General features: G+C 49.1%; 1 pseudogene; it reads left to right on the plus strand.

Annotated features, from left to right (window-relative positions):
* Positions 1 to 10,478: 10,478 nt before the first annotated feature.
* Positions 10,479 to 11,024, plus strand: LOC124225283 (myosin regulatory light chain 2, smooth muscle major isoform-like; annotated as a pseudogene).
* The last annotated feature ends 13,599 nt before the right edge of the window (positions 11,025 to 24,623 follow it).

The following is a 24,623-nucleotide window of genomic DNA, read 5'->3' on the forward strand; positions in this document are numbered from 1 at the left end:
GGTTCAGATCCCAGGCAGGGACCTACACACTGCTCATCAAGCGGTGCTGTGGCAGCGTCCCACATACAAAAAATAGAGAAAGATTGGCACAGATGTTAGCCCAGGGATAATCTTCCTCAACAAAAAAAAAAGATACAGAACTATTTTGGTCATTCTCTGACTCTTGTGTCTATTTTTCACTTGGTTCAGAAATTGGAGGGAAGAAGAATGTAATTAATTATCACTTTCAAATCTCTGGGCGTTTGCACACACCTGTACATGGGGGTATCTGTGAATATGCAACCTTTAAAGCTAGGCTATGCAGCCTGCCCATCTGTGAGTTACTGATTGTCCACTGATCACTGAGGACCTGTGTTTATACATGAGAATCACTGAGCATGTAAGGCCTACAAGTACAGGTATTTTTATGTGGGTGTGAATGATTTCCTAGGTGCCCTATTTGTCAGTATTTGCCACTTTTTTGTGAATGTGAATCATAGCCCCAGACCCAGACTCCCCACCCATCATCCTGAAAGGGCCACAAGCCATAAACCAGGAGAGACCAGAAGACACAGCCTGTCTCTCTTGCTCCTTCCCTCTCCTTGTGCTGGCTTCTCCCTCTCCAAGAGGAGGTCACCCAGAGGCCCCTCCAGAGACAGGCCCCACCTTGCCTGTCTGAGAACAACAGGCACAAAGCAATCTAGCAATTAGTGATAATCGTGTCTCTCTGACAAGCCATTATTTCACCAGCACAAAGAAGGAGCTCAGGGGGTTACAAAGGCCAGGAACAAGGAGGATGGAGGAATGGCTCCTTCATATCTCAGGATTGGGTAGGAGTTTGGGACTCCTCAGGACAGAGCAGGGACCCCTACACTGTCAGGGCCCTCAGTCTCCTCCCCAGCTCCCACATCTTCTTCCTGCCTCTCCTGCCTTCTTTCTCCACCTTGCCCCTGAGTACCCATGCAGGCCTCACTTCCTAGCTTGCAAAGGGAATAAAATGGATCAGGCACAAAGGAAGCCAGCCCTACCCCAGGCTCAGGGCAGGGGCACAGGAAAGGTAAATGAGAGGACTTGGGTTTGTCAGTCCTCTGCCCCTGGACTCGGCAGGACACACATTTTGCAGAAATGAGCAGGTGTGGAGCTACCTTAGAAGAAAAGCTTCTAGAGGAGGCACCTCAGCATCCAGCCCAGCGCTAGGTGTCACTGACACTTCCTGAAGACAAACGACTGTTAATCCCTCCAGTATTCACCGAGGCTCCTTGGGTACAAAGAGAGTTGACAAGGGGACACAAGGTCCAGAAGACATGGTTGCCTCCCTCGAGGAGCCTAACCCAACAGGAAGGAAAGGAAATGTTCACAAATGACTGGGATACAGAGCCCAGTGAAAAAACACCGTGAGAGAAGGGCCAACAAGCGCCATGGAAGATGGGAGACCGCTGCCACCTAGGGAAACCGGGAAAGGCTTCCTGGAGAGAGAGCATTTGAACTGAACCATGAAGACTGAGAAAGAAAGGATTCCAAAATAAGAGGGGTACAGGGCACTTGGGACCCAGGAAATTATGAACATGAAGATCATGATGATGATGATGGTCAACAAATCAATAACAACATCAAAAAACTTCCTCCTCCCTTTATAGCATCTTCTCCTGGGCCCAGACATGGTCACTCCACTCATTACCGCCTGACCGAGCCCGAGCCTCTTACCTCTCCAGCCTCTGCTACCTGGACTTGCTAAAGCAGAGGTGGTCCGATCTGCCTTCCACAGCAGACAGCCACCGTGATATGGTAGGAGACGGGTCTTTGGTCTTGGCTCACTTACAGGGCTGAGAATAGGTGAGAAGATACTAAAAGGAAAGAAAAAACGATAATACTTTGCAACTGTAGAATACAGCTTTCAAAGCACTTTTATAGATATTATCTCATGTTGGCAAAAAAGGTAATATCAACCACCTTGCAAAGATGATAACCAGACTCAGAGAGGTGGGGGGTTAGCCTAGATTACACAGCTGGCCTTGGCGCTCTCTGCTGCCACACCACAGTGCCTGGAAGGGCACTTGTGGACCCGCTTTGAGCCCATTGGAAAGGAAGGAGGTGAATGCTTTGAGGGTTAATCTCTCCACAGTGTGTCTTTCTACCAGCGATCCAGAAGGATGGGAGGTGCCAGATTTCCAGCAAAGTCCGTGACCAGAGAGCCCTTGCTCCAAGCCCAGACACATGTTTAATTCCAACTGGATCCCCACCCCTCTTGATCAGCAAACCTTCCAGGAACTGCTGAGAGCGTGGCCCTAGCACAGTATCAAGCTGTGTACCCACTGGGGACACAGCTACCTCAGGGATGCTCCTTAAAAACTGGCAGAGGACCCCAGTCAGCTACATAGAAGCTGAGCCTTCTATGATCTGGCCCAACCCAATCTCCCTGGGCCATCTTTTTCTTCTGCAACACCAGGATGCTCACCATTCATCCTTCAAACCCACCTGCACTCCCTAATTCCATACCTGTGCTCTTTCAGTCCCTCCGCCTAACACATTCCCCCTTGCCTTTCTGCTGACCTCCACAAGGTCTTCTTCTGCCTCCCATTCACATCAGAATCCCTCTCTCCCTCCACTAGCGCTTTCTACCTCAATATTACACTTATCCCAGCCCACCAGGTGGCAGCGTGATTGATGGATGCCTCCATCTCCCTCTGCTGGACCGTGGGCCACAGGGAACACAGGGCAGGCCTTCTTTATTTCTGCATCTTCCCACTCACTGCCGCACACACGCACACACACACATGCGCACACAGGAGGCACTTGGTTCATATTTATTGCATGTTGTTTCATCAAAAGGTCAAGGTAATTCTCATCACCTTGTGATGCTGCTGAGACATAGAGCAGACAGGGTCACATCAGGGTGATCCAGTGGGGCGAGCCAGCCTGCTGAGAATGAACCTGGGCTGGACACAAACCTCGCTGTATGGGGCAGTGGAGCATGGATAGGAAAGCATGCCCAGGCCTGCTGGACATGGAAAGCCTTGCAGGAACCCCCCACCTGGGAAACCCCTCTTAGCACCCGTTCTCTGAATTGGGCCAGCCTATGGACAGAAGGACCCTGAGGACCATTCAGATCCCCTGAAAGTGTCAACACTCCCCAAAGAGGCCTCCACTGGCCCAGAAATCTCCAGGCTGCCTGCACTTGTGATAAGCACAATAAATAAAACAATGAGACCCATTTGAAGGCACTTGTGAGACAGTAGCTCTTTGAGAACTTGACTTTGATGAGTTTGAAAGGCAGAGGAAAGAAAGAAGAATGAGCTTCCTCTTGGGCCCAGGTTTGTTTATCCAGCTTCTCAGGGGCCTGAGCCTTCAAGCTGGAAGGTTTCAAATGGCCCTACCTGTTTCTCAAAGTCTAGACCAGGCAAATCTAGGCCGGAAGGCACAAATCCCATGTCAGCGCAGCGCAGAAGAGGCACAGTCACACTGGCTCCCTGGAGGGTCCCTGCTGGGGCGGCAGGGGTAGGCATGGGGACAGGAGGAGTCCACGCTTGAGCCCTCCCTGGGGGTGCGCAGAGGAAGGGGGGGAGCTCCAGGTCAAGGGAGAATTGCAAGGTATGAGCAGCTATGAGATGCAGCCAATGGAGCCCATGTGGGTGGCTCTGTGTGGGGATCAAGAACAGAGTCTGGGACCAGGGGTCTGGAGTCCAGTTTTGGCCTGGGTCTGCCCCTCTCTTGCCTGGTGGTAAATCTCTTCCTCTCTTTCAGGCTTATCTTCAAAAAAAATCATCTCAGAGGTACCTTGGGCCCTTCCTGGACTCCATCACTCTCTAAGCAAGGAGCTCCACTGTGGGTCCCCAGGCTCCTTCCTGACCCCACTCCTCCCAGCTCACCCAGGCCATCTGGACCCCATTCTGTAAGGGTCTTGCTCCTTCTTGGCTGTCAACACCCACCCACCCAAGACCACTCCTCCAGCTAGAAACTTCCCTGTGGCACCTTGAGTCATTTCCCTATATTATGAAAACTTGAAACTTGCTGCTCGGGGGCCAGTCCAAACCTGTGTGCCTAACCTATAGTTAATAATAACACTACCAGGGGCTGGTATTTCTATAGTCCTTACCAAGTGTCAAGCACTTTATATGCACTCTCCTACTTGATACAACCCTTTCTCCAGACGAGAGAAAACTAAAGCTTAAGAAGATTAAGTAATTTGCCCTCCTGTTGCCTTCACAAAAGGCCTTGGCACCCATTCCATCCTTGCAACAGGCCCGCCAGGTAGGCAGCCAGATATTCCCATGTGAGCAAAAAGGAAATGGAGGCTGAGAAATTGAAGCAACTTGCCAAGATCACAGTTAATACAGAGGAAGCTGGGGCCTGCTCAGCTCTCTCGCCTCCTCTGGGCCCGGGGCCTTCTGGAAAGCCGCTCCTGGGATCACACTCATGCTGAAGAAACAGTAAGGGCTGGGGCATGGAAGCGGTGGCCTGAGTGTGGTGAGCCACCCTAGTAATCCCACACACTGTCACATCCCTTCCCAGGACATCCAGACACACGCCCTCCCCCACTCACCGCCCACCACCTTTGCCACTGCAAGACAATCAGCCCACCCGGCTCCTCGCTGGATCATTCCACAGAGTGCGGCCAGACACTAATTGGCTCTGAGAAGTGATTACTTCAAAGAAGTTCCCATCGGACCAAGATTTCTCAGAGAAAACAAACAGCAAGTGCTCTGGCCGCCTCCTGCCTGGAGAGCTGAAGGGCCCAGAGGTAGATTTCTGCCCACTTGGAGGCAGGCTGGGGTCAGCAGGACCAGCACAACCTGCCCTGGCCCGGGCCCAGCTTCCCCGTCCCACCTCAACCCCCTCTCCCGTCCTATTCCCTTGCCTCTGACCCCATCTAGAAGCAGAGACCTTTGAGCTAGAAGGCACAGAGCAGTATGAGGCCAACCCCGACATACAAGTTAGGTCAGAGAGGGGACATGTCCTCTTCAGAGTCACACAGCCAGTCAGCAGCTGAGCTGGGGCACTAGACTCAATGCCTGGCCCCACTCCACCCTGGGTTACCCTGTACTCACTGTCCCTCTGCATCACAGGACCTGCACCAAGCAGGATGTCACCTGCCCACAGGTAAGAGCAGATGGAGTGATGCTCTGCAGGGAGCAGGGCGCTGAGGGAGCCAATCGGAGAACTCGGGAGATTCTGATTCCCACTCTCAGGAGCATCATTCCTTCAGCACACACGTGCTGAACACCCACTGTGTTCTAGGCCCTGCGCTAGGCCTGGGATTCCAGGGTAAACAGGAGACTGCCCTGCCCTCTGAAGCTCACAGCTGGGCAGGGCTCCCAGCCTCCCCCCACCACCCCCCATCCCTGCCTTCTAAGAGGAAGGAGCCATGGACATTTGGACAACCTCTGGGCTTGTCCTCTGTAGCGTTGAAATCCTATAAAGGATTTCAAGAAACCCAGCAAGCTTGGGTCAGAGGTAGTGACTTCAGGCGTAGGCACCTGGCCCATAGTGAATTTTAAAAATTTTTGCAGGGGGCCGGCCCCATGGCCAAGTGGTTAAGTTCACACACTCTGCTTCACCAGCCCAGGGTTTCACTGGTTTGGATCCTGGGCGTGGACATGGCACGGCTCATCAGGCCATGCTGACGCAGCGTCCCACATAGCACAACCAGAAGGACCTACAACTAGAATATGCAATTGTGTACTGGGGGGCTTTGGGGAGAAGAAGAAGAAGAAGAAAAAAAAAGATTGGCAACAGATGTTAGCACGGGTGCCAATCTTGAAAAACAATTTTGGCAATAGTATCCAACCGTTAAAACTCAGATTTCTCATTACGATTCAGATTCCTGGCTTCTCTTGATAAACTCAGGAACTCTGGTAACACGGGGCCCACCTTCCTTCCCTCCTTCCTTCATTCATTCAGCTATGGACCTGGTCCCATTCCACATGCCGGGAATACTGAGGTGAACAGGGCAACTGAAGTCACTGCTCTTGAGAAGAATCTCTTCAAGGAGCCACGGTCAGCTGGAGCTGGCCCCTTCGCAGGGTGCCGTCACTCCAGTTGGCCACAGCGTCCACCATACCCTAGACCGCTTCTCTCGTTTCCGACCTTTGCCTGGCACTGAGTCTGTGACCTCCTCCACAGACTGGCTGATAGGAAGGGCAGAGAGCTGAAGTGAATGTGACAAACGCTAACCTCTCTTCAGTCTGTGGCGGCTGCAGGAGTGTGTGGCACATTACATTCTGCGGTTGTATGAATATTTGCACATTTTTTTTAATTTAAAAAAAGAATGAAAGTGAGGAGAGTTGCTTGTGAGTGAAAATCTAGAAAGACGAAGGAAGAGGGGAAAGAAAGAAAAGCCAGCAAGGCTGTGCTTGGGTGGCTTTGGGGAAGTTTGGGGGGAGGAGAAGGGATGTGGGGATGTTGCTCCTCTGTGGGAGATAGAGAGAGAGAGGAAGAAAGGGGTTTTTCAAAGTTTTGCTGTGTGTTAGGAATGAAGGTCCCTTTGGCATCTTTCAAGGGGCTTTATAAAAGATTTAAAATATTTTTTGATGCTTTTTGGATGTCCGTCTTCTGCTGCTTTTGAATGTGACGCTGTAGGGTGGGGTGGGGAAAGGATATCAATGAAACAGTAAGGACCACGATAGGCAGTCTAGGGCTCTGCGGTGGCTCCTGAGAGGCGGCCCCTCCTGATCTGGGAGTCAAGAAAGGCCCCCAGGGAGAGATCCTTTAAACTAAAACAGGGATGAGCAGATGTTAGGACAACACAAACAGAAGGTGATGAGGGGAGGAAAGGCAAGAAATGTTCCAGGCAGTGGCAATAGCTCTGGGAAGGCTTGGAGGGCAGACTCCAGGATCCATGTGTGGTTTGGGATGGCAGGACAGTCGGCCTGCAGTAGGGATGAAAGGAGAGATGGGACTGAAGGTGGGCGGGCCTTCTGAGCTACATGACAGCTCATGGACGCGTCCAGTGGGCCATCAGGAGTGTGGAAGGCTTTCCTCAAAGTGGTGACATGGTCAGGTTGTATTTTAAAATACTCTTCTGTCTGTTCTGTGGGAAATGGAGTAGAGTGAGGCAGAACAGAGGTAGGCCAATTAGCAGGCTATTGGAATAAATCAGACAAGAGACAGTGGCGGCTTGGGTGGGGTCCCTGGCCAAGGAAATGGGCAGTAGTGCTTGATTCTAATGACACATAGGAGATGAGGACAGAGTGGTGAGCACCATGTCCCCAGCACCCAGGCCCACGCTTCCCGATACTCAGTACAAATGTAATGACTACATATTGAATGAATGGATAAATGACCCAAAGACAAGCAAATAAGCAAATACTGGTATGTAATTTTTTCCTTGCTTAAACCTCATCCCTCCATCACACAATGTTCAAACAAAGTGGCTACCAATTCCCGAAGGCCCACTATGTGCCAGGCAACAGTCAGAGGTACTCCACATGCATCATCTCTACACTATCTCTAAGCCTTGCAAAACTCCTGCCTGTAGGTGTTAGTGTCCCCATTTTGCAGGTCAGGAACAGACTTTAGAAAGTGAAGTGGCTTGCTCACACTCAGCCAGCAATGAGAAACAGAGCTGAATTCTCACCTAGGTATATTCTTTCTGCGCCTCACAGGTTCTCAGAATGACCCCTTCCAGGTGAGGTGCCCCAGTGCCCAGCTGCCCCACTCCTCTTCCCCCCAACTTTGTATTTTAGATAAAACAGAACAGCTACCAAGTGAAATGAAAGGTTGGAAAACATGATCACAAAGTTCCTGAACATTTCTTTCTGATATTCCATTAGTCATCTTCATTATCACCAACAAACACCCAACGAGCAGCTACTGTATACTGACTGCTATGCTAGACAGCAGGGCCACAAAGGAGAATTGGCTACACACGCTGTCTGGGAGGAACTCACCACCTAGTGGTGGGGGGAGGGATGGAGGAGGGACCCAGAGTTTTGTAAGAGCTTGTGCAAAGGCTCAGAGAGGTGAACATGCTGGCACATCCAGAGGGACCAGTATGTGGGGTCTATGAGGGAAAGTGACAGATGAGGATGCAAAGGTAGATGGATGAGGACCTGAATTAGGGCATTAGCAATGGGGACAAAGAGAAGGGGACAGAAGTTAAAGGTGTTTCAGTGTTGGGACAGACAAGCTGGTGACCACTTTGTTATGAGAATGAAGGGACCATTGCCCACCCGGACATGCTGGAGAATCTGCCCAGCAGAGCCCCCCTTTACCCCCAGTGTGGCTGCAGAGACATTTTATTGTCCCCTAGAGCCACTGCCAGGGGGACAGAGAGGGGACTCAATCTCTGCCCCAGCTCCCTTGACACACACAGCTCCTGTTCCCTTGTGCTGCTCTCCTCACCTGTCGAAATTCACAAATCTGATCAACCCACTTGCCCTCAAACCAAATAACTCCATCTTTGGCTAAATAGAGAAGAGGAGATCGAGGATTTGAAGAGACACTTATTTATCTCTTTACCAGACAGTCTAATGAATAATTTCATGTTTGCAAAAGCTCATTTTGAAATTTGAAGACAAGAGATATATTGCCAAGGCGGCTCTAATGCTGCGACATTAATTTTGCACTGAAAGATTTACTCAAAAATTAGATTTTACAATTTTAATGCCTCCATTCTTTTTTTTTTAAATAAGCTGTGAAATACAGTTAATTAGACTTAAACCCTGGAAGCTTAGGCGTTTGAGCTTTGGTGTAAGCTACAAAAGAAAAGCAAGCTTTTTCACTTGCAAATTAAATCTAAATTCATTACACGCCTAAACCTACACCACTTGCAGAAATCCTCCTGAGCTGAGGAGGGGTCTTCGTGGGGCTCCAGATGTCTCCCGACAGAATCCTGGCTGCAGAGAAGGGTTGGAAAATGAAAGGAGAGACAGACGGGAGGCGGAAGAGACAGGGGGCATCTGACAAAGTTGTCTTGGGCAATGTTAATTTACTCTGGAAGATCAGCCTCAGGAATCACTCTTGGTGGAAAAGAAGGTTCCATGCTCAAAAAACCTAGGGAGATGCCGCATATCGTGGTCCCTTCTTGGAAAGTCACAAGGTTTGAAAAAGCAAAATAAATAGGCATGTAAACAAAAACCGTTTAACTTTCTTTCATCCAGAATTCCCAAATATATTTGACAGCAAAGTGTCTTTTCCAAACGCCTAACATTAGCATCTAACCACTGCTCTGAGATCTGGCACCTCCACTAAGACTGCTTTCTTCTCCTTAGACACGGCCTTGTAGACCCAGCCCAAACCTCTGTTCTCTTCCACGTCGATCGCTTTGCTGTGAGCTGTGAAACAATCATAGACGCAACCAGCTAAGAAATACAAAATTGAGCTCACGATAGGCTGAGGCATTCAGGAGCCCAAGGTAGATACAGGACAGGTGTTCAGCTAAGTGATCCTGACACTGCATAACACTTAAATCAGAGAAACAAATAATTCAAAGGTTTAAGGAAGCATAGGGACCGCTTAACCCTGCAGCCCACCTAATGCTAGAATCCCTTCCAAAACTCTGCCAGGTTCCTTCAGGGCTTGTGCACTCCTCTAGACAGGAAACTCACTGCTTGCCAGAAGTCCATCTCTTCTCTGGACAGATCTGACTTCATATGTAGCTGTAAGGCTGCCCCCCTGTAAGACCTGTAAGGAGGTGAACTTGTCCAGGACCCTGCCAGATGGGCTCCAAATTAGCTAGACTGGGGGCTCCACTCCCGGTAACCCCCATTACCTCCCCATCCCTGACTTCCATTTTTGAGTCAAAAGGACCCTCTTTCCAGCTGTTATGTTGTGCCTGATTCCATGGTCAAGCCCCCTTCTTCTCATCCTTCTAGGGACCATGGACCCCATTGAGAATCTCATGAAACCAATGGGTCTTCTTCCCAGAATTGTCCAATATTAGACGCTTTACAAAAGCCATGAAGCCTGTCCGTCAGCCCTGTCTGTGACTTCTTAGCAGAGACATCTTGATCTGACTGCTGGTGTTGGCTAAACCTAACCAACCCCAATAGACTGTAGGGAATCTTCCAGATGTCTGCTGTGTGCCTTCATCTTGTGTCTTTTATCATTGGGGACACCACCCTTTCTGTCCACTGCCTATTATTTTATCCAGGACATAGTTCATCTTTGGAGAGTAACAATAAGAATAATCCCACCTTACTTTTACAGCATGCTGAGTGGTGGCATAACTTTATTTAATTTGACCTTCACTACGACCCAAGTCATAGGAGTTATCTTCTGCTTTAAACAAAGAAAAAAACAGGCTCAGAAAGGTTGAGTGATGTACCCAACAGCAGAGCCAAGAGACAGTTTTCCTGAGTTCTAGTTCAATATTCTTATAAAATATCACCCTGCCTCCAAAGTAGAAACCCTAAACCCTACATTTTCATATAGTACCCACAGCCCTCAGTGTTACAGAGGGGAGGGAAGGTTATTTATTCCTTGCATAAAAAGTGAAAAGAGGGCCGCGGGCTCCGCACCTGGCTCCGCGCACCAAGCGAGCGAGCGCCTTCTCCGCACCAAGGAATTCCCACCTACCTGAAGCCAAGATGTCCAGCAAACGGGCCAAGGCCAAGACCACTAAGAAGCGGCCACAGCGGGCCACATCCAATGTCTTCGCGATGTTTGACCAGTCCCAGATCCAGGAGTTTAAGGAGGCCTTCAACATGATCGACCAGAACTGAGATGGCTTCATTGACAAGGAGGACTTGCATGACATGCTGGCCTCGATGGGGAAGAACCCCACGGACGAGTACCTGGAGGGCATGATGAGCGAGGTCCCGGGGCCCATCAACTTCACCATGTTCCTCACCATGTTTGAGGAGAAGCTGAACGGCACAGACCTCGAGGACGTGACCCACAACGCCTTCACCTGCTTCGACGAGGAGGCCTCAGGCTTCATCCATGAGGACCACCTTCAGGAGTTGCTCACCACCATGGGCGACCGCTTCACAGACGAGGAGGTGGACGAGATGTCCCGCGAGGCACCCATTGATAAGAAAGGCAACTTTAACTATGTGGAGTTCACCCGTATCCTCAAACATGGTGCCAAGGACAAAGACGACTAGGCCACCCCAGCCCCCGCACACCCAGCCCCTGTCCCAGTCACCTGCTCCCCCCACACACTGTCTGTGCCAACTCCAGCCCACAACCCCACAGGACCCTCTCAGGGGATCCTCCCTCTGAGGGGTTAGGGGCCCAGCTCCCAGTGCAGGAAATGGGCCGAGAGGGCACAGTGCCAGGCAAGGGGCACACAGCCAATGTAACACAGGTGACCTTGCAAGAAAGGACATCTTCTAGGGAGCTGGGCCAGAGGGCTGGACCTGGTGGCACCGAGGGAAGGCCCCCTAAGAGAGCCCAGGCCTCAGCTGGTGCCTGCCCATTCCTGGGCTGCTCCCCACAGGAAGGGCCCTGTGTCCAGGTCTGAGACACCACTGCCCCTGCACCCCCATGCAGGGCATGAAAGCTCTTTCCCAGCCACTGCCACAAACACATGAACCTCGCCAAAGTCCCTTCTCAGGGGACAGGATGCCAAGTCCCCTCCCCTACACCCTGCCCAGCCACCAGAACACACCCCCCCGATGCGGAGTGAGCTCAAGAAGACGCATGCAGGTAGGCAGGATCTAATAGAAGACTGAGCACTGCTTCGGTCAAAAAAAAAAAAAAAAGTGAAAAGAACAGCAGATTATTTTGTATACAACAGGATTAAGAACAGTGCTTCAGATTTTAAAGTACGAGGTTCAATACTGACATTGAACTTGCAGCTATGTAAGTCTGAGGGAGGTACGTTACCTTTGGAATTAACAGCAGAGCTGAAGTCATGGGGCTACCGGAAGGACTAAAGGAGATAACTCACATCAAGTGCTTGGCTCATGGCACATGCTCAACAGATGTTAGACTAAAAAGGATGTGGGCCGGCGAAGCCAAAAATGTCTTCCTGGAAAAGGTAAGATTTAAATTGGGCTCCGGATGTGGTTGTAGGTGTGGGTATGTGTAAGACAGAATGAGGCCTATGAAAAGGTGTCTAGTCAAGAAATTGCAAGGAGCATTGGGGGTGGGGGAGTTATAAATAAGCTCCAGTCTTAAACAAGAAATGTTTCATGGGTGGAGGGTGCAGAGAGTGGGAAATAAGGTAGATTGGGGCTTTGGAGTATGGACTTCTTTCTGAGGCCAAGAGGAGTCACTAGAGGTTTTGAAGTAGAGCGTGATAAAGGATGATAGTAGTCAATTGACAAATGACTGGAAGCGGGGAGAGACTAACCAGCAGATAACTCGGGAGGTTATTGCAGTGGTCTGGGTGATAGAGTTGTAAACTAATCTCTTACATCTTGTTCCACTCTAGCAAGTTGCCCTGCCTTGTTCCCAGTCTCCAGGTGCCCCTCCCATCCTCACCCTGAGTGCCCAGGTAGAATTACTGGGCCTCTGAGTGGGCCCCATTCCCGGATTCCCATTCTAATGGCCTCACTTGTAACACTTCTAATCTGAGTCCAGGATAGTTCTTTTTTTTTTTTTTTTTCTGCTTTATCTCCCCAAACCCCCCCTGTACACAGTTGTATATCTTAGTTGCAGGTCCTTCTAGTTGTGGGATGTGGGACACCGCCTCAACGTGGCCTGACCAGCGGTGCCATGTCCGCGCCCAGGATCCGAACCCTGGGCCGCCGCAGCGGAGTACACGAACTTAACCACTTGGCCACGGAGCCGGCCCCCAGGATAGTTCTTAACTGGCACCTCTTGGAGACTGGACCCCTGTCCTTGGGACCCACCCACCCCTGCTATAACTCACCATGTTGAAAATAGCGGTATGACTGTGACTTTCCCATGGTCTCAAATTCACTCACGAGGTGTTCGGCCTATCACCTTCCACAGGCAAGGTGCTGTATTAAGTGTGTGGAGGGTGCAAAATTGGGTGCAACAAGCTCACAGCCTTCAGGAATCTTACAATCCAGTACAGGGTGAGCCATATACTACAATGACTATGAAATAAGTTCAAGTGTGACTCAAAGAGCTTTGTAGAAGAGCTCTGGCTAAACAGCTATGTCTGTCTCAAAAAAAAAAAAAAAAAAAAAGAATGACAAGGAAAGCCATCACAGGTCTCCAACTATTTGGCCAATGTGACCATTCCCATTAGAGCTTCATGGCACCCATCTGTGAAGGAACAGCTGCCATGGACGTGGCCAGTCCCTTTCTGACCTGGCTCTGTGCCTCCCGCCTCCATCTCTCTGTGTGATCCAGATACCTGCTTTGGCTCTTCTTGACTGTGAGGTCATGCCTGCTACCCCACCCAGCCACAGAGGCGTATCTCTCCCTCTCAGGTCTGCAAACACAAGCACAATGGGCTTGGGGTGGGGAGAACCTTTCAAGGAAAACAGAAGAAAAATACCAAGGACTATAAAAAGAAACATGTTTGCAGAGTGCTTGTTTCTGATTGCAAATTGAACATTTAGCAAAATATTGACTTAGCAGGCACAGCCCTTGAGGTCCCCCCAGGCCCTGGTATCTTTTTGTCATTTCACCTTTTCTTCACCCAATGCTTCAGAGATGCTTGGATTTCTCTCCAAGCAGATTAAGGCTGGCCCTGCTCCCTAGACAGAGGCAGCCACATTATTCTCTGTGGATCTCACAATGCTGTATGTGGATCTGTATTACACGATGCCATTTCTATAATTATCTATGTTCTGTCTCCCCAAGACATAAATTGTGGCCAAGAGTTCACACTCAGAATCTGCAGAGCAGAGATCAAATTCCAGCTCCATCGTTTACGAGCTGGGTGCCCTTATGCAAGAAGAGAACTCAGTCTCAGTTTCCTCCTGTATAAAATGGTAGTAATGATAATGAGACCTACCTTATAAGGTTGTTGTGAGGATTAAATGAGTTAATGATATCAATCACATTCCCTGGTATATAGTAAGCAGCCATTCACAGTTGACTGGTTTTATTTTAGACTTTGAGACTCCAAGTTCTTCCGACATAGGAACAATAACCACATTTATTTAGCATTTGCTAGCTTTACTTGTATTGATCCCGTTTAACGTGCATAACAACCCATAAAGGTGGTATTTTTTGTTATCCCCATTTTGTAGATGAGGAAACAGAGCTCAAAAGACTGACTAACTTGCCTAAGTTAACGCAACGATCCAGCAGCAGATTCAGACCCAGGAAGTCTGACTCCAGAGCCTTCAAACCCTAAGCAATACACCCCACGGGCTCTTTAGATATTTACTAAATATTTATTTTAAAAAAAGAACCAATCAATCTGTTCCACTCCATATCCTTAGTGCCTCGTGTGGACCCAGCATGTACTGAGTTATCAGGAATGGCTGTTGACTAATGAGGAGCAGAGATTACAAGTGCAGGAATCAGGCCTTTCCCTGCCATCAGGTCTCCCCACTTCTCCACGTGCTCTGATGAGTCTTGTCTCAGGAGCCCCAGTGGGAGTGGACTTTCCGCAATAAACAGTTCAGTCAATAGAGCAGACTTCCCACTTACTAAGAAAGGGGAGGAAGGCCCCTCACTGGCTGAGGCAGTCACAGACGCTGGTCCACCCCATACAACCCCCTGACACCTGCAGTTGTCTGCAGAGACAGAAGAGGGAGAGAGTGAGCCCTGGACAGAGAGAGAGAGAGAGCGCATTTTACTCATTAGCTGCATACTCAATTCTGACGTTTGAACCTGACGGCATCTGAGTAGGGCTGGAGTAATGAATTAATCCCAGGGAAGAAGACAGGTCTGCAGCTCCTCGGCTCTTAGCAGCCGGTGGTGAAGGGGAGCCCTGCTGAGCCAACATGTGCCACAGAGTTTGTTCCCCACCACCCGGATGCTTTTGAAACCGCCCTGGTCTGACCCAACCACAGGAAGACCAGCACATGATAGGTATTCGATATGTGGTTGCCAATTAAAAGACTGATTGAAGAGGGGGTCATCCCTAACCCCCGGCAGGTTTGCTGGGGCCAGACCAAGCACCCTATGATTCTATGCCCCAGTTAGCAGTCCCATATCTCCTAGAGGTCATCTTTCCAGGCCCCTGCCTTTGGGCAGCTTGTTCCCCCTTTCCAGGGTCACAAATCAGAGTATTTCCTATCGACAGATCACAAAGGAAAACTGGATATCTGTTTGCCCAGATTTATTATTTTTTGTTCATCCTCTCTCTCTCTCTCTCACTCACTCACACATACACTCCCTCTCTCCCCAAATCCACCACTCTCCCTGGCTACCCACATTCTTAGTGGTACCAGATCCAGGAGTCACAGACGACGCTGGCACATATCTCCCTTAAAAGAGAAAGACAATGGGCCAGCCCAGTGACGCAGCAGTTAAGTTCACACGTTCCGCTTCGGTTGCCCAGGGTTCGCCGGTTCGGATCCTGGGTGCAGACATGGCACCACTCATCAGGCCATGCTGTGGCAGGCGTCCCACATATAAAGTAGAGGAAGATGGGCACAGATGTTATCTCAGGGCCAGTCTTCCTCAGGAAAAAGAGGAGGATTGGCAGCAGATGTTAGCTCAGGGCTGATCTCTCTCAAAAAAAAAAAAAGAGAGAGAGAGAAAGAAAGACAAGAGAGAGGGAGTGACAGAGGGGAAGAAAGGCATCCTGCATCCCCCCTGGCTCTCTTCTCCAGGCTGGGCTGTCTCTAACCCCAGGCCATGGAATTCATCGCTCACTCTGATTCAGTGGGACAGTTATTTTATATTATTAAAATAAGAGATTATCATCACCGCCGATCTCCCTCTCCTTTCCAATCTCATCTGAAAAGCAGGCATTGCCTTCTGCTCCTGGACCCCTAATTCTCTCTGCCTCGGCTGTTAAATCGTTTAACCTGGCAAAGTGTTGGGAGATGCATTTTACATGAGACACACAAGGCGGGATAAATCTGGGCCGACTGCAGAGGCTTAAAGAAATATCCGAGGTGCAGCCAAGGGTCAAAGGAGGTTTGGATGGGATGCAGAGTCAGGAAAGGTGGGGTCCCCTCCCTCTCCCTCCTACTTAGGGGACAAGAGAGCCAAAGCCTGATCCTCCTTTGCAGAGAGGCAACTGAAACGCAAAACAGACACCAGGAACAGAAGCCAGGGGACAGCACGCAGCCAGGCCTTCCTCAGATTTCTGAAACACGGCCTTACCAGGCACCGGAACTCAGATTAGACCCAGGATTCAGCATTCAACCTGATCCACTCAAAGCTGGGCTCAGAGGCCAGTACCGGTGGAGCTGTCTCAGAATGTCTGGGCTATAAAGACCCCCAAGCACGACTCCCTCGATTTATAGATGAGGAAACTAGAACCCAGAGAGGGGTGGGGACTTAGCCAAGGGAACAAGATATTAGCAAAAACCAGCATTTGCTTCCAGGGTCTGAGCCTAGGGATCCTGGGCCCCCGTCCAATGCCTGATCCAATGGGCTTGAGATTGGTTCTGACTCTGGCCATTTCTGTACGCTTAACCCTTTGTCATTTATAAATGACAACTTTAGTTACTCAGGAGCCCGGATGAGAACACAGGGAATCATTATCATTATCATTATCATTCGTTGTAGCAACTTACATTGAGGGTCTGCCGTGTGTCAGCCCTGGGTGGGTGCTGGGGATGCAAATGTGGACTGGACATCGCTGTACCATCAAGGAGCTCATGGTTAGATAACCACCCCAGGCCAAATGCTAAAATCAATGCCAGGCATGGACTCTTGGTTGAGAGTCTAATTTTTCCATATGATTTATCATCAGAGATTTGGCAAACCACTGTGTAAGTGCCACAAATGCTTAAGTGCCCAGAGTTCATGGTTGCTTGCTTCTTGCTTGACCTAGAAAGAGGAAGCAATGCCCCCCCAGGACGTTTAGCATGTAGATAGCAGGCCCAGGGCTCAAACCCAGGAGCCCTGCTTCAGCTGTGGTATCCCACTACTAAAACAGGGTGGGAGAGCAGGGTTGATAGATTTAGCAAATAAAAATATACAATGCCTAAGTAATTTGAATTTTAGATAAACAATGCATAAAATAATTTTGTGCTATGTATGTCCTGAAAATTGCAAGAGACATATTAAAAAAATTATTCATTGTTGTCTGAAATTCAAATTTAACTGGGCATCCTGTATTTTATCCAGCAACCCTATGGGGATGGGAGAGAGACCCACTTAGAAACTGGATGCACAGAGACTTGGGTCAGAGATGCCTGGGCTCGGGAGCCAGAAGTTCCAGGAGCCCAGTTGACGTCGGTGCCTGTCAGTGTCAGTTCCCAAGGGAGACTGAGCCCGTCCTCAGGACAGCCTCTCCCAACCCAACAGCAACTTGAATGGCCTCTTGCAGCTGTGCTAACAGAACACTCTTCCCCAAACAACAGATTAATTGATTTAAAACTTTTAATGCCAGATGCTTGGTGGAAGCATTTTAATAATCCTCGAGTCAGAATCAATCACGTCTCCTGATCTTTAAGGAGGGCAGTTATTAAATCCTGCAGAGGCAGGGATAGGGGTAGGGAGGGGGGAAGCTGTTTTTCCTGAGTCCTCTTTCCCTGCTTTTCTCTAATTACGAGCCCGGGGGCCCACCTGTGGGGTGCCGGCGGGGAGCAGATGCAGGAGGGGCTCTGCCGCTCTCTCCTCTCCTCCCTCCTCTCACTCTGCCCACGGGCTCTTGGTCCTTTCCCTCCTTGATCCAGAAGCCACCTGAATTCCTCCCTTGTGTCTCCAAACGTCCATCTCCCACCCCTCTCTTTCCTTCTCATCCAGCTCTCAGTCCCCGGCCCCTCTTGGTTCAGCCTGCCACAGGTACAACGTACCCAGCACGTCACTTATACAAGTTCTAGTCTACATGACCCTCCTATTCAGTAGATTAGTATTATCCTTGTTTACAGGGGGGTAAACTGAGGTTCGGTTATGGTGTATGGCTTCTTCATAGCCACAGAGCTGCGTTACAACAGCCTTGAGCCCCGCTCCAGCTGGAAGGCTTCCTGGACCTTGTGTATCCCCTTGGTTTCCGAGTCCCTAACGTGGGAACAATCAGACAGAGCTGATTTTGCACATAATGAGCCCAAGTGTTTTGCCCCATTCAAAGCTCCTAATGGTCTGGGTCCACAGTGTGTGCTCCCACACAGGGCGGTGTATCAGACCCCCTCAAATACTTGTTAACTGACAACTGGAAGCTCATGGCCCAGGCGAACCTGTCTGAGTACCTAAGCCTGCCACTCACTGAGCCAAGCAATTAGCTTCTCTTGAGGGTCACTTCGACTCCTGGGGTGGGATGACATCACTCCCACCTCACCCCAGATACCCTCATGCACCCCTCAGCACTGTCACAGAGACGCTAAGCTGTGAACCGGCAGGGGCCTGCCAATGGTGTCCACCACATATGAAGTCCAGCCCAAAAGGAACGCAAGCCCAGGATGGCCTCGAGGGTGACACACTCTGTCCATATTAATGCTGAACCCCCTTGGGGTCCCCTGCTCCCCTGATGCCCCACTGTCAAAGTTAAATCGATACTCCCCTTTTTCTCTGCAAGAACATCTCAGTAATCCTAATTGGTCACTATGGCAACCCCAGCTGCAGCTCCTTGTGTCCTCAACGAAGAGACAGAAGGATGAGAGGGGGTGAGATGGAGGTTAAGCCTACTTATTGTATAATGCTGTGCCTTTGATATCACCTAGATCCACATGCTAAGTACCTGGAAAGAAACAAAATCCCGTGTAAATTAGAATGATACCATCCAATCCCCTGCTTATACCCTCACTAGTAGCAGCTGATAAGGCCATTGTCTGCAGCCGCTGAGCTTGACCTCTCCTGCCTGGCGGCTGATGGGGTTTCAGTGTTGGGTCACATTCATCAGGGAGGATGCACTGGGGCTGTGAATCATGCAGGGCAGGGTGGCTGTGCAGAGGCCACTGCCTGCAATACCCTCCACCCCTCCACAGCAGGAGGGGGTCTGGGGGAAGAGGAGAGGCAGGAAGAGCACTGCACAGAGTCTCGCCCGGATCTCTTCCTTGGAGGAATCATGGGTCTGCTACTTCATTTCCTTGGCAGATGGGTCACTCTCCACTTGGTTGGGGTGCCCTCAAAGCCCTGATCTTGCAGTGGGCTCAGGGATGAAATCTCCCCATCACTCACACCGACACACACACACACACACTTCCTACCTGCAAATGTATCTTCCCATCCAGCCACTCTCAGGAAAAGCCTCTCCTCTTTCTTCCTTCAAGCCTCCCTCCTACCCTTCCCTTTAGTGCTGCCACCTGCATGGGCTGCGCCTTCTGACTCCATGATCCATCCTCCCATCGCCAGGGTGGACGTAGGCTCTGCAGCTGCTACCTACGTTCCCCAATGAGCTCAGGTTCCTCCAGCTCTGCCCTAAATTATATTCTCAGAGCTAGATTTCTTACCTACCCTAGGAGATGTGTTCAGGCTTTCTCTTCCAACGTGCTGCCCTGCTATGCTCTACCCGCCCTGCGTGGAACTTCCGACCTGCTTCCCGTTTGCTACAACGGAAGACTCCCAGGTTCATATACTACGCCTGCTGGGGCCAGAGTCTGATCAGCCCTCTATAAATGGCATGATCCAATGCAGTCGCTTTTCTTGGCCTAGCTGTCCCAGGTCCATTTGAGCAGAGCTTTTGATCCTACCCTGTGGGCCTCAGAGAGACCCTTTGCTTGGAGCCCCTTCCTATTTCCCTGTGGCCCATTTGGGTCCTCTCCCCCTGGAAAAGGAGGGTTCATGGACTCTGGATTTTTCTCAATGTTAAACAGGATGTGAGAAAGCCGTGTCCATTCTGGCTCTCTTTTTGTCTGCCCCTTTCATACTTTTCCTCCTTCAGCACACACAGCGCCATACCAGTGGTCAACCATCCATTTCTGAACTCTGGTCAATACCTAAGGCTTTCCATGCTTCCCGCCAACCGGTTCCCTCAGCCTTCCATCTCATAACCACTTAGAGGGCACTGTACCAGGCACTGCTCAGAAGACAGCGAACCAGAGAGGTGTTCCCATTTTCTAATCCAGAGAGGATTAACAAGCACACATCTGTCCATATCTAATCTGTAGAAGAGAAAGCTTTTCTCTTGGTTGTGTCTGAGAACAGAGAGGCAGAACAGCTGTGGTATGGTGGGGGGAGAAACAACTTTGGAATCAGATCTTGTTATACGACCTTGGACAAATTACTCAACATCTCTGAGCCTCAGTTTCATGGAGATCATGCACGCCTGGCTTAAAAGGTTACTGTGAGGAGTGGACATGGAATATCCTGGAAGAAGGCTTTGTAAAGGATAAAACATGGCTCAAATGTAAGGAGCTGTCATTATTACGGCAGTGATGTGGGACCTGAGTTCTCTTGGCCTTGGGTGGGCAATCCCCCATTCCTGCCCTCATGGAGCCTGTTCTGGGAGAGGAGAGGTCACCAGTCCCTCTCAGGCCATGACACTATGCCTTCTTGCCTTCTCCCTCCAGGTTGGTCCAGGATAGGTGATTGTAGCTAGAGATCTTAGAAATTGAGTCTTTCCTGTCGCCGCTTGCCCAGAGACAGGGGGACAACTACATCCTCTTAGCCTAAGATGTGACGATTGTCTTTTCAGCTCTGAATCCCAATCCCACCTGCCTGGGAACATGTTCCCACCTTCCATTCCCATTAGGTAATTTTTGATCAGGAATGTAGTGTAGGCACATTTCAGATACATCATTTGAGCCCCAACACCTCCTGTGACTTAGATAAAGCAAGCATTGTGCTTATCCTCATTACACCAGTGAGGAAACTGAGGCAAGAGAGGCAAAGTGAGTTTTCCAAGGATGTGGAGCGAGCGAGTTGCAGGTCTGAGCCTTCTCATTCCCAACTGCAAAACCTGCGCTCTCTTGCACTGGGCCGCAGCTGCCTGCCTCCTGCAAGCTGTTCCCCGTGGCCCACTCATCTGCTATTCTGGCAGGGTAAACACTCGAAGAAGGCCCTTGGCTCAGAGGGCATGTTGAGTGGAATATCAGGTCAGGGTTCATCTGCATTTTTGGCGACAGAAGGCTGCCAAGATAATAGGAGCCCTTTTGTGCTCCGTGGGGCTGGATGGGAGCGAGCGGATGTCTGAAGGAGATTACAAGCAGTTATGGATATTGCTTGTCATGCTACCATCAGCAGACGCCTTTTTCAATTGACTAGTTGCTTGTATTTCCAGAATAGGGAATGCCAGATGTATTTACTGCACTGAAAGAGAGTGCTGAAGGCCCTTAGAAAGATACCCAGCTGCCGAGGATCAGTGGAGGCCAGGATAGTTTAACCCCTGGTGGCCAATTAATCAGAATTCCTGGGGAGCCAAGGACAAACAGACAAGGCAGCCCACATCTAACGAATGAATGGAGACTTGGAAGTCCTTTCTAAGTTGCTTATTTGGAATTCAAAATTCACTTTCCTTTGTAAACAATGCTATTAGAACTAACATTTATTGAGTCCTACTATGTGCTAGATGGGATCAAGGCATTCCACCTGCATCTTTTTTTTTTATTACATCCTCACCTCATTACAACCTTACAAGGTAGGAGTGGCTGGCTCTGGCTGGTTGTTCACCAAATCAGTAACCCTTTCCTCCTAGGCACACGGTTAGTCATTCTTCAGCCTTCCGTATATTAGGTGCAGCCACGTGACAAAGGCACGGAGATGGAAATCATGTGCACCACCTCCCAGTCTGGATCATAAAAATCCCTCCTGCTCAACTCTTTGTGTGCTCTCTCCTCCTTCATCTGCCTGCCTGTTGCAGAGGACCCAGTGGAAAACTCCCAAGCTCTAGGGAATTGCATCCACTAAATGGAAGGATCCAGAGTCCTTGAATGACTGCATGGAGCCAACCCCACTACTAACCTATGTTAGACTGTGACATGAATGAGAAATAAAATTTTATTGTGTTAAGCCACTGAGATTTGACGGGTTTTGTTACTGAAGGTCACCTACCCTAACTAATTCAGTAAGCATCAGAACCTATCAATAGCCCCCACTTTACAAAGGAAGAAATTGAGGCTCAGAGAGGTAACATGACATGCTCAAGTTTATATAGCAAGTACCCGTGGAGCCAAGATTCAAACCGTGGTATGTCAGACTCCAAAGCCAGTAATTTTTCCGTGCTGCCTACCACAGTGGGTGGCCAGGTTCCTAGGCCAGTCACAAAAATCTATTTATCAACAAAATACCCAATGCATTTTTCATCTAAACCTTACCCATTGCCCAAAGAAGTTTCTGTGGGACAGAGATCGAGGTTCCAAGCCTGACTCTGAGAACACATCCTTCACCACCACCTCACCTCCATAGTTTTGGACCACACTCCAGGCCTGAGTAAAAGAAGGTGCTTCGGTAGATGTGGAGGCTTCTTGGTCAGTTGTTCACTAAAAACGCTCTGAATCGGGATAAAAGTTGTCCCCATGGGACTGGAGGGGGCACACTCAAACTTTCTCTGTGCATCGCATGTAGCCCTTGCTAGGTCAAATTGTTGGTAAGTTGGGAATTTGCTCGTGACCTAGGACAAGCACACTGTTCCAGTTCTTAGGACATTCCTGTATTGATCCTGGAAGCATGGATCCTAGAACAATTTTTTCTGAGCCTGAAACCCAAAGGTATTGTCTGACCAGTTAAGGTACACTTATGGTGACAAGGGGAAGGAATATTTAAAATTCGAAGTGTCCTGGAAACCCTGAGAACTCTGATTGCTGTAGGCAGAGAAAAACTCATGCTTCTTTTCTGAATGGGACTCAGCCAGAGGAAACAAATCAACTCTGAGTATATCCTAAGTGTGTGATTCGTGCCCACCACTGTACCAGTCTCTGGGAGGTCAAGAGGCAGAAGAGGAACCATATCTGCCCTCAAAAGCATGATAAGCTGATTAGGGAGACCAAGCTGAAACACAGGAGACAAAACTCTAGAAACTCTCCACTACTGCCCTCGGGGAGAAAACTTGCCAGCCAGTTAATGTTAATTTGCATGTGTTCACATGTGGAACACCAGCCTCACTGTCCCTTTCAGTCTCCTCTTCAAGCCCCTAGATAAATCCAGTGCAAATGAATGAATGGTGTGGGATTTACTGACTATTTGGAGGGAAGATGAAGATTTGCTTCACATGCCCCACTGAAACTTCTTTGAACATTTCCTATTTCTCTCTCTTTATCCCAGGTACCCTCTCTTCCTTGCCCAGACTTGGGACCCCTTCTTTCTGACAACACACATACTTTCTCACTCCTTAAACTAATATAGTTTCCACACCTCTCACTGCTGCTTTTTTATGAAGAAGAATGTGACCCTTTCCCAGATCCTGTCTTCACACGTTTACATTCCAAGATGCTCCCCGCCACCCAACACACACATACTATCAGGTCCTTAACAAAGGTTACGTTACCAGAATGCATCCTAGGGAGAGGGGTGGGTATGTTACAAATAACCCACTCAAAAACACTTCTGATATTCTGCTTGTGAAATTTCACCCTGCAGAATCTCATGCAGGGCTTGGCAGGCAAGTTGGTCCACTGTCCGTGGTGCTGACCTGAGGGGCCACTCCGGGTCATCCTTTTTCTACTCACCATTCAGCCAGGGAACTAGATCACCTTGCTCTGTCTGCTCTTAGCCTCACTCTAGTCATCTCTAAAATGGAATAATTAACAGTGCTTACCTCCTGCAAAGCACTTAGCATCATACCTGGCACAAAGAGCTCAAAAAATGGTAGTATTTGTTATGACTATGCTATCATTCTGCAGGCTTCAGAACTGTCCCACATTTCCTTTTTAGTCAATACCACTTCCCAGACATAGTCTTTCTTCCAAAATCCATTGCTAAATAGCATTTGGATAAGTGATGCCACCCTCGTCTTTCTCCTCACACTTTGCTTTGGAATGAACACAGGTTTACCAAGGTTTTTTGCTCTAACAGTGAAAGAGAAATAGGAGTTAACAAAACAGCTAACTGGTTTCACTGGTTGAAATGTGAGTGGAGCTAATTCTAGAATATTTTCAGTTTTGATTTTGTTCTTTCATTAATTCATTTCTTGGCTCCTCATTTGGGAATAAGACCTACTCCTTTTTTTTTTTTTTTTTTTTTGGTTCTTGAAAGTACATATTCCCAAGATTCTCTGTTCTTGCCTCTCTCACAGCAAGTCTCATGTTCTGCTGACACTGTCTGTTCACAAAGACCATATTATTCACCTTGTAACCTCAACAATTTGCAGAAGGCCAGGAGTATTGTTTGGGCCTGAATGAAGAAATAAATTAATAAAGAAGAACAAATGGAATGTGTTAAGTTGCATCTTTTGTCCCAATCTTTCACTCCTTCCTGTATCCACACACCCTTTTCCATATGTCTTTGCCGTTCTTCCCACTGAAGAAGTAGAGTGTATTTTCCCTCCCCTTGACTTTGGGTTTACATATGTGAGTTTCTTTGGGCATATAATGAAACAGAAGTGACAGTCGGCCTGTTCTAAGCCTAAGCCTTAAGAGACCTTGCATTTCTGACTTTGCTGTAAAAAGAACATGACCTGGGTAGCCCACGGTATCAGGAGGAAGATAAGAGCCACATGGAGCACAGCTACCAGAGCTGTCACAACATGAAGAAGAGCCATGCCAGCTACCCATAGATCTGAAGAGCTAAAGGGAAACTATCCAGCCAAGACCGTTCTAGATGAGCCACATGTCAGCTGAACTTCAGACGCACAATTGATAATAAATGATTATTGTTTTAAGCCACTAAATCTG

The sequence above is a fragment of the Equus quagga genome, chromosome 14, assembly GCF_021613505.1.
Source record: "Equus quagga isolate Etosha38 chromosome 14, UCLA_HA_Equagga_1.0, whole genome shotgun sequence".
NCBI classification, from domain to species: Eukaryota; Metazoa; Chordata; class Mammalia; order Perissodactyla; family Equidae; genus Equus; species Equus quagga.